This window comes from Macrosteles quadrilineatus, unplaced genomic scaffold (assembly GCF_028750875.1).
Source record: "Macrosteles quadrilineatus isolate MER2022 unplaced genomic scaffold, UCM_ALF_1.0 Scaffold_4__1_contigs__length_99947679, whole genome shotgun sequence".
NCBI classification, from domain to species: domain Eukaryota; kingdom Metazoa; phylum Arthropoda; class Insecta; order Hemiptera; family Cicadellidae; genus Macrosteles; species Macrosteles quadrilineatus.
The window spans coordinates 97,466,673-97,476,277 of record NW_026542597.1 but is presented as its reverse complement, the minus strand read 5'-3'; the positions used below and the strand labels follow the sequence as shown (position 1 = coordinate 97,476,277).

The 9,605-nt window shown below is 36.6% G+C and overlaps 1 long non-coding RNA gene across 1 annotated transcript; it reads left to right on the top strand.

The window, feature by feature from the left end:
- The first annotated feature begins 158 nt into the window (after window positions 1–158).
- On the top strand, window positions 159–4,272 carry LOC128991579 (uncharacterized). Its single transcript, XR_008490668.1, has 3 exons — window positions 159–346; window positions 3,057–3,254; window positions 4,129–4,272. It is a non-coding gene; the product is annotated as an uncharacterized LOC128991579 (long non-coding RNA).
- The last annotated feature ends 5,333 nt before the right edge of the window (window positions 4,273–9,605 follow it).

The window sequence follows — 9,605 nt, the reverse complement described above, 5'->3', positions numbered from 1 at the left end:
CGACAAGGACAAAACTAAAACTAGGGGATAGTGATGACACTCGACGTTCTGTACCCACGAGCACCTCCACTTCCACATGCACAGTAGTCCTTGGAACAGTTCCTGGGATAACAGCTATTTGTGTAATAGCTTCACTGTAACTCTGTATTGGTCCTGATTAGATAGTTGTTTCATTCAACAGTTGCAGCAGTTGCAAGCAAACTGTGCATTGTGGTTTTGGTTTTGTAAAGGAAAAGGTGTTTATTCTTTACTGTTTATTTACTTTTGACTTGAGCTGCTTGAAAAGGTGTTTTATGATTATGAAAATTAAAGTGCTGTGAGTGTGCTGAAGCTGATTTGTTATTAGGTATTGACAATTAAATGTTTTACGTTCATGAATTATTTATTAAGTTTTAAGTGTTCACTTAACCTATATTTTTCGGATTCCTCAAGAAAGAGGGTTAGGTTGAGTTGTGTTTGTGTTTGTGTGTGAATTTGTTAGATTGCAGTTTTTGTAGTGGTAGGTCTAGGTTTATTTTAAGTAAGTTGGGCCTTTCAGTTGAGTTTAGGTCTAAGGCTAGGGCCACACTTGGCGACTTTGTCGCGGCGACAAAGTCGCTGCGTCAAGGAATGAAAGTGCGTTGCATTAAATTAAATGGAGGCGGCCACACTAAGCGACTCGCGACCAGCGACCACTGGCGACAGAAAAACAAACGCGACCGGGAGCGTTTTTCGGTCTCGGCGACAAATACGCTCCTCATGTTATCTTATGGCACCGGCCATACTAGGCGACAAGTCGCTCGCTCACACACCCTTTGCTGCTCTATTTTCATATCTATACTGTATTGTACAGTTATGGACTGGATTTGTTGAATGGTAAATATGCTTTCAAAATACCAATATTGTCATCGACAAAATAAGTGTTGACATGTTAACATGTGTGCTGTAGAATATATGAGATTTAACTCTTCTGGTATAACAGGAATCCAAAACCTCGTGTATTTTTCAAATGTTGTGCGTCGTCTTCAATGTCAATAGCTCGCCAAAGCTATGATCATCCAAAATATTACTAAAAATTTACAAAATTAAAATACGCCATCCATAAACGATAGTTTTAGGGAATTCACTCCATACCTGTGTTTTCTCTTCCCTATGGCGAATTTTCGCTATAGGGAATAAACTATTACCTTAGGTTGCATGGTAAGACCTAAACCCGGGACCGATTTGATTTTTCGTTTTGAGGTCCTCAGAGGCAAAAACACCCACCGTTCAAATTCATATATACGTAATATGTATTTACATATACAGTGTATACATATAGGTCTATGTAACAATTAGCGCGATAACTTGAGCAAAAATGATGAAATTTTAGTGGAATTTGGTACAAATGTTAAAACCAACGTTAATTCAAACGTGCTCGCAAATCAAAATAATCGGACCATGGGAATGGGAGGTTTAAGGGGCTTTAAGTTTAATGGGGTATAAAATTGTTCTTTTTATTTTTGACCCCTAAACATAAATTTCACAATTTCCTTCCAAACTGTTTTGTTGAGCTAAAAAAATGATTTTGTTAATTGAAGCGTTGTTGTAAACCTAACGGTTACGGAGATAATTTAAACAATTGTAAATTTAAAATGCCCATTTTGATGAAGAATAAACTGTTTTAGTTTACTTGTTTATTGATATATTTTCATAAATTATAACAATATTTTAATAAATATTGTTAATTTCGTACTAAGCTATCAAAATTTTAATTAACAAGCACACCTCATTAGGTTACCTTATCTGTACCAACAAACCTAAGCATTAATTTAAATTCATCTTATATAAATTGAAAATAAATCCGACAAGTTTAAGTGAATATTTTAGTGGAAATCTAGCCAAACGAATTTAAATTCGCTTAGTCTGCATTTTTTTTGCGGCTGGGGTATTTAGATATACAAGAGATAGCAACATCAAGCATTAAACAGTGATCTGACGATTTAGACATCCACATTGGTTTTAAAAACATAATTTAACACTTTAGTAAAAATTGTATTCCTTTGTTGCTGGTAAATGGTTAAAAACTATTACGTGACCTAGTACGAAATATAAAGTGGCACCGGTGCACGTACGAAAATACTTTAACTATATGATTTAATTTGTAAGATCCGCTTGAATTGTATGATACTGCAAATAACAGTAAAAAACATCAATGTATTCTAAGATCATCCAAAAACATACATAAACAGTCATAGATCCTTATTTATTTCCATAATCAATGACACGATTTTAACAGTACAATATAACATCTCGAAACTTTATTTTTACTGGTATGGTAAAAAGGAAACTAAAAGGTTAAAATTGTCGCCTATTGTGGCCACCCCCAGCGACTTTGTCGTCGCGTCAAAGTCGCGCGAAAAAAAGTCGCCGCGACTAAGTCGCCAAGTGTGGCCCTAGCCTAAGTTATTGCCTTTGAAATAGTTAAATTAATAACTTATCTATTTATAAGAGAAGGCCTAAGTTAGGCTCTAAATGTCTAAAAAATTATCAATTCATTTTGATTAGTAAATTTATTATTAAATAGATTAGGAAATTATTCAATGAAATATTCAATTTTCATATCTGAGTCTTAAACAGCACATATTTTAAGTTTCTGCCTTATTTATCCTCGTGGCCAGGGCTACCGGGTATTGTATTCACAATTTTAATAGGGCCTAAGTTTAACTAATTCAATTGATAAAAATAAAATAAAAAACTAATATAAGTTTGATAATCAGTTTAAGGGTGCATGCACTATAGCTAGCTTTTTCATTCAGGGAGAAAGCATTGTATGCCGTGAGCTGTGACTGCACTTGGGAGACCATCATCCGAGGGAAACCTTTGATGATGTACACGAGCTGCCTGGTGGCAAAGTGCGGTGCACGGCTTCAAAGTTTGAAACGATAGATAAGAATGTATGCCTATGTTACGCATAGCTGAGTTTTCAAATTAGGTGGTAGAGCCTAGTTTATGCATGTATTCTTTATTTTAGTTGATTGTTCTTAATGCTTAAGAAATTTATGTATATATGTGAAATTCCTCTATCTTGTTTACAGAAGGATATGGAGAATCCTGGCGGGAATGCCTTATGACTGTTCGTTAATTGTTTGCCTAGACCTGCAATTTTTTACTAGGAAGATATGTCACTCAAAACAAATTTCTAAGAATATATTACGATTAAATAATTTCTTCGGAAAAGCATTTGAGATTAAAGAGGTGCTCTTCTGTCGTAGAGGTGATAACGACCACATAAGGTAGTGTTATGTTGTAGGCTAGGTTATTTTTTACATAAACAATAATCTAACCTAACGTTAATTTATTTACCTACCTTGTTACCTGGCTACTCCCACCCTTTACCCGATCTTGTATTTTGTAATTTTTTTGGATGTTATACTAAATAACTTCTTGATCAGCTTTGTACGTGTTATTAAATTTATGGAAAGTAAATAAAAGTTACGTTTAATAACACCTAAAACATATATTTACCCTTAAACTGTTAACTCACAAGATGGTAAATATACATAAAAGATGGATCGGCACTTACCGTACCATCTTTTATGTACAGTATATCTACCGTCTTATGAGTTAACAGTATAAGTGTAAATATAGCCTATGTTATAAGCGTTATTAGATGTATCTTTTATTTACTTTCCGTTTTTATACCCTCCCCTCACCCCAATATTACTTTTTCTGACACTCTTTTATCCCTACATGTCTCTTTTATCTTTTACTTAGAAATACGCTTAAAAGTGACATAGACAATAGACAAATTTCTTTATTATTATTTCCTTCAAGAAATACAATAGGCCCTAGCGACCTGATTGTTTATATCTCCAATTAGTGAGGCAGACCTATTTTGAGTGTTTCGTTTGCATGGTTTTCCTTAGGCTAAGTTGTATATATTGACGATGCCCACTGCATTTGTACAATGCCTAAAAGAAAAGAAAACCCCATTTTATTACCTCTTGCTTCACAAATATTTTCTGGTCTTCTATCTTTATAAAAAAATAATTTTATAGGCTATGTTTCAAAGGAAAAAATTGCAAAGGATAAAGTCTAGGTAAACAATTACTGACTGTTCTTAATGCTTAAGAAAGAATTTGTTTGTAAAATTTCTCTTGTTCACAGAAAAAGGCTGCGGAAAATCATGACCAAATCCTGATACGCTGTGACCGCCCTCCCCAGCCATCTTAGAGGGAGGGGGGAGGTGTGTTTAGTGGGTAGTCTGTTTCTGTTAGTCCCACACTACCCTTGCAGGAGCAAGGGTGTGCGTAAATGCATTCAAACCTTCCTACCAAAAAAAAAAAAAAAAAATGTATAGGGCCTATATATTTAATTAAAATATTTATTACTAGTCACAGTTAATTCAATTGTGGATTGTAAAGAGTGACGTTAAATTAATAATTTAACTACCTTAATTAATGGGAGTAACAATTAATTATTAAAATAGGCCTACTCTTCAAGAAAACCTCCCCCCGCCAACCAAGCAAAACCCTGCCGACTAAGCGAATTTCCATTTGTCTAGATTGATTTTCAATCAAATCTATAACATTAGGTTTGAGTACTTAGGTTTGATGCTACAAGGAAACTAATAAAGTGTGTTTTTTAGTAAAATATTAATAGTGTGGTGCCACTACACTTAGCTTAGTATAAAATAAAAAAGAAATTGCCAAGTTTGATTAAAATATGTCCATAAACAAGCAAACAACAGTTTAAAATATTCTCCATAAGAATCACATGGGAATATGAAGTTTACAATTTTTTGAATGATATTCGTTACCATTAACCGTACAAAAAAACTTTGATATATGTAGGCTACTAAGTAAATTATTTATTTTTTTAAGCTCTTTAAAAGGGTCGAGAGAGAAATTGGGAATTTTTTATTTTGTGGGTCAAAAATCATAAAAACTTTTATCCCATAAAAGCCCGTTCCCATGATCCGATCATGCTGGTTAGTAAACTCATTTAAGTTTATCCCACCTTTTCAACTTCAAACCGAAATGTCATCAAAATTGGTGTTTTTGGCCTCTGGGGACATCAAAATGAAAAAGGAAATCGGTCCCGGGTCTAGGTCTTACCGTGCCACCTACATAGTTAACTTACTCCCCTATTGGGAAATTCGCCTAAAACACTGTGATGTAAACATAATTTCTAGCATAAAACATTTTACATATTCATAGATCTATTTACTATTTTTATTTTCCCCAATAAAAATAACCATTTTCGTAGTTACATTGTCCAAGTTGAATTTATTATTTAATCACGTAGGCGTAGACGTACTTCAAATTGGTACAGCTGCTGCTGTCGCTGTCAACTGTAACCACAACTTAAATTCATGGAATAATAACAGTTACAGCGGATAGCTGTGAGAAGCTAATACACATAGGAAGTAACAGTTACCTCGGAAAGTGTTCCAAGAGCTCTGTGGAGGCGGAGGTGCTCGTGGGTACAGAACGTCGAGTTAGGATGACGTACACTATCATAGACTAACCAACACTGTTTTATCTATGACACTATACATGCAGAAATCCCGCCTACCACGTTAAGAAAATCTCGATTTACCTTAATAAAAATCCCGTCTTATCCCGCATTCCATTTTAATCCCACGCATTGTCTAAAAGTTCCTTTTCGGGATAAAAATCCCGCGTATGGAAACACTGCGTGAAATCAGTATCAGTCTATTGGATTGAATCCGATACTGGATGTGGAGTGGATTGAGTGGGGAAAAACACAATCAGCTGTTTCGTTTCTGTTTGTCATCCCCGTTCTCCTCCTCCGAGTCCTCCCTCCGTCTTCTTCTTGCTTGTGTGTGTTGTATTGTATTGAGGTGATGGCTGGTGATGGTTATGTCATAGATAAAACGTCTTCGTCAGCTTCGTCTTGTAGTCTTGATGAATAACTGTGTTTCTTTAAGATATTCTATTTCAAAGCTTTTTATTAATTCATTGCAAACTTGCATCGTACACTTTAAGCGTAAGTACCTGTTTTATTAAATAAATATTATCTCTATCGTATCAATTACGAGATGTAAGCCTAACTTTAACGTTTCTCTGTAATTTGCCAGCTAACTTGTTAACTTAAGCTCTATGTAAACTATGTTAAACTATGTTATTACGTGGTTATTACCTTAATTACCTCCTTCGTCACCAAGACCAGCGATGCCGGATAGGTTGTGTTAGGCCTATTGTTTGTGGTTTGACATGTTAACCAAAATAACAATCGATTTTTTAATGGTATTAATTATAGGATAGATTAAATTAAATTTATTTAGAGACCGAATAACAACAGCATGCTAATGCAATAACAGGCCTACAAATATTGATGTTCTTAGATTGCATCAAGCCTAATTGATTATTATCAATTAATCATTATAATTGAAAGAGCATTTCACTCATTTGAAGAGTTTTACAACATGAAATTACAGTAATTAAATCTTTCCATTTTATTTAGTTAATTTTTGTAACCAATTATTTCTTATTGAGTAATAAGCCGTTTTGACGCCATTCTGTATTTATGCATATGTTTCATGTAAATATTGTAGGCTATAAATATTTAATAAAGCTTTTCTGATTCTGGTTCAGTAACAAGACTACAAAATCGTGCCACTCATCCTACACTCATCTCCATTTATACTTGGCTTAAAATACTTACATTCATATGGTCACCATTACAGATTAGTAAAGTAGTCTAAAGCAAACCTAAGTAGGCCTACTTGCTAAAATTTTTTTTTTAATAGGGAATAAATCTGATAGGTTTAAGGAAATGCTGAGGTAAAAAATACAATAAATAGAAATTAGCTTAGTTTGCAGGTTTGTTTATATACAGATTTTATTTGATTCCAGTTGCTTCTATGCAAAGCATCCGGCCAACAAAAAAAACCATGCATTGAACTCGGTTTCCATAAAAATCGCTTCTCCTCCTTTTCATATTTTTTGTTTTCTCTTTTTGTTTTTCAGGCTCAACTTAGCCTTCTCCTTAATTGCTAACTTACCTATTCCGTTAGTCATTTGTGATATCTTTAAGTTCAAAGAAACATGTCCAGCAGGTTTTAGTAAATTTTTAGTAAACAATTCCCTCGATCAAAATCACAGTACGATGAGTTGCAGTAATCAGAGCTTGGACTAATCGAGTTCCCACTCAACCAATAGGCCAGAAAGTTTTTGAATGGTATGTTTTCCTAGTCATCAATGTTTGTTTGATTCCCCCCAAGCTTACACTCACATTAATTTCCATCCCTTGCAAACTACTCAAATCAAATCCAAGCGTTCTCGTTAGTATTGGTTTGCATTTGTTTTGAAGGCTCTCTGTTGTAGATGGATGTGATTGTGGCTGATCTGGACGGAGGCTCTATCCTAGTGCCGAGATGTCCTAGTGACAGAGTGTCACTACCGTACCGCTGCTGCCAGAGCCACTGTTGACCTCTGTGACCGAGGCTTTAGGTCTAGTGTTGCAACCGGACCTCATCTGGTGAGTGGAACAGTAGTCATCCCATCCATACGGACAAGCTGTAGCCGCTCACACTGTGTGCTCCAGTCTAAAACCTAACACAGAGATAATTTATGGGACAAAATATGCTATTGCTTAATAAGTCGTCCCATCAGTTTGATTCGGTTAAAAAGTTGGCTTATTTGATAGGAATCAGTAAATTTACTTCAATGTACTTTGTTAGTTGTTCAATTCAACTATACACATTTTGATTCAAAACTGGAAACAACTTACACAAGTGGATGGAATGTGTCTAGTTGTAGCAATAGTCAAATTGAATATCATGTTGATGGCCCCTGAATTACTGTAAGTCTATATGACTAATAATTATCGTACAGTACCTCGTCAAATAATACAAATTTTTATGTCATGTTAACAACCTAGACATGTTTTGCCGTGAATGCGGCATCACCGGAGTTACAAAACATGAGACATCAATGTCACACGCACACAATAAATACACGAAAACAAACATTTCATAGGCCTATCTATCAATGTCAATTAAATGTTGACATCGATGTCTTATGTTTCGTAGCCCCGACGATGCTGCATTTACGGTGTGAGGTACCAAATTTTAAGGGGGGTAAAAACGTACCGCTACTCAACAAATACCATAGCTTACCAGTTTTGATCCACAATATCCTACACTATCCTAGCTTGGGCTATGGGCCAAAGAACGTAGGCCTAGTTTTAATCACAGTGAAGTATAGGCCTATACACAAACTCAAACGACATATTTATCAGTAATAGCACGCCAATTCATCAAATAAAGTTAAACCGACCAATTTTACCAATATTTGGCGCCGCCAACGACATAACATAACCTCAAACCGGTGTTTGTTGGCAGACGACAGACGGAAAGCTTGCCGGATATGGTGTGGGGGGGGCCCTGCTTGAGTGGTTAAACAGCTACTTGACCAACAGAACCCTTGTAGTCAAGTACGACGGGTGCCTTTCTACGCCATTCAGTGTCCTATCTGGAGTCCCGCAAGGGTCCCACCTCGGTCCCTTGCTGTTTAACCTGTTCATGAATGACATTGGCAACGTCATCCTCACCAAATTTCTCATGTTCGCCGATGATATTAAGGTATTTGGCTCGGTGTCATTGGCTTCTGACTTTGAGCGCCTCCAACTTTCTCTCACTAACATCGACGCCTGGTGCAAGGAAAACTTCATGGAGCTCAACGTCTTGAAATGTGTCGTCATCTCCTACAAACGTGGTGCAGCCCCAGTCCAATATGACTACGTCCTCAATGGTTCTACACTGAAGAGAGTGGACAGGGTACGAGATCTCGGAGTGACAATGACCCCTTCGCTCAACCCTCACGAGCACATTGCCCACATTACAACCAAAGCTAGCTCCCTGCTTGGTTTCATATTCAGATCAACAAGGAATTTCAACTCACCCTTCACCTTGATCACGCTCTACAAGTCCCTGGTACGCCCGCTGCTGGAGTATGGGTCAATCATCTGGTCTCCCTTCCAGAAGAACCACGTCAGCCAACTGGAGAGCATACAAACCCGCTTCATACGGATGCTTGGACCGAGACTTGGTTTTACCTACCGCACTACCCCGGTTGACGATGTGGAGAAGTCCGTCGATCTTCTACCTTTGTCACTCCGACGTCATCATGCCGACATATTCATGCTCTACAAGCTGGTTAACGGGTTTGTCGATTGCCCCAACATCCTGAGTGGTATCGACATTACCACGCCCAGAGGCACCCGCTCCAGGACTATATTCAGCAGACGCTTTCTCCCAGCCTACTACTCTTACAACAGCGGAATTAGCCGTCTTCTCAAGGCTGGTAGCACGGTGGCTGCTCAACTGGATTTCTTCGGTGAGAAGCCCCTCCGGTTCAAAAAGAAGGTCTCCCTGATCACTTGAGCAACCACACTCCAGCACATCTGCCATTTGTCTTCTCATCGCTGAAACTTGCTGTTCATGTTCTTTGTTGATACTCTTTTTAGTTTATTCTTCTGTTATTAATATTTGTTATTACTTTGTTATTACTATTGTTATCACTATTTGTTATTACTGTTGTTATCACTATTTGTTATTACTTGCTATTACTATTTATTATCACTTTGTTATTACCATTGTTATTACTTTTCTAGTT